Source organism: Panthera uncia, chromosome B1 (assembly GCF_023721935.1).
Source record: "Panthera uncia isolate 11264 chromosome B1, Puncia_PCG_1.0, whole genome shotgun sequence".
NCBI lineage: Eukaryota > Metazoa > Chordata > Mammalia > Carnivora > Felidae > Panthera > Panthera uncia.
In genome coordinates this window covers 102,337,092-102,338,215 of record NC_064811.1, presented here as the reverse complement: position 1 = coordinate 102,338,215, position 1,124 = coordinate 102,337,092, and the positions used below count along the sequence as shown (strand labels likewise).

The following is a 1,124-nucleotide window of genomic DNA, read 5'->3' as shown; positions in this document are numbered from 1 at the left end:
TTTTTAGACCTTCCCCTCAGCAAATCTCTAAGACTGATCTGTCATAAAATTATCCTTAGGTTCGCTTTGGCGATTTTGAAGTTTATTCAAAGGGAAATTAGGAGAAATTAGACGTGACTTTCTTTCACAAAAAATAGGCTGAAGCTCCACTGAGAATTGGGAACTGGGGTCAGACTGGAAGACTCACGCCATTTTTCGTGAAGCAGGATTTTATTCACAGTGCTCTATGTTAACTGGACAGCAAGCTAACAGGGAAAAGGAGAAAGATAGGAGATGACTTTTTTCTTTTGTTTCTTTCTTTTTTAAAAAAATATGGAACACTCCACGAATTTGCGTGTAGTCCTTGCACAGGGGCCACGCTAACCTCTGTATTGTTCCAATTTTAGCATATGTGCTGCCAAAGCCAGCACAAGTTCATCTTTCAACATTTCTCTCTGCAGGGAGAATCATAAGCTGAGCCCTGTAATTTTTTTTTTTTTTTCCCTAGACCTGCACCATACATTCCCTGAGTTTCTTAGAGTGGTCCCCGCTGGAAAACCATTTAAAGCCCTTAGGTTTCAAGGCTTCAGTAAAGGTGTGTCAAGCCCTGGACTCTGTCACCCTCTAGTCATCCCCTTGGAAAGAGAATCCCATGCTGAGTTAGTTAATGAGTAAGTCTCTGCTTTAATTTTTTTTTTAATGTTTTTATTTTATTTATTTTTGAGAGACAGAGAGAGATGAAGTGTGAGCGGGGGAGGGGCAGAGAGAGAGAAAGACACAGAATCTGAAGAGGCTCCAGGCTCTGAGCCTTCAGCATAGAGCCCAACGCGGGCTCACAAGCCGTGAGATCATGACCCGAGCCGAAGTTGAATGCTCAACCGACCAAGCCACCCAGGCGCCCCGGGTACGTCTCTGCTTTAATCGAAGAAACCACAAGGAAGGCCTGCTTCCCGCTCTATCTAGGCAGAATACCACGGGCATCACCATGAAATGGATATTAAGTAGGCCGTGAAAAACTCTAACTTCTGTCTCTTCCATATCAAACTAGATAAAATACCTTCCTTTCACCCTTCTTTTAAAGTCTTTTAACCTCTGGATACATATCAGTAAAACAAGGGTGTGCCTCAAAGTCTACTTTTTGTACA

The 1,124-nt window shown here is 42.7% G+C and overlaps 1 non-coding gene across 1 annotated transcript; it reads right to left on the bottom strand.

Moving 5' to 3' along the window:
- Positions 1-306: 306 nt before the first annotated feature.
- Positions 307-410, bottom strand: LOC125924098 (U6 spliceosomal RNA). The gene has a single exon (XR_007458281.1). It is a non-coding gene; the product is annotated as a U6 spliceosomal RNA (small nuclear RNA).
- Between the last annotated feature and the right edge of the window lie 714 nt (positions 411-1,124).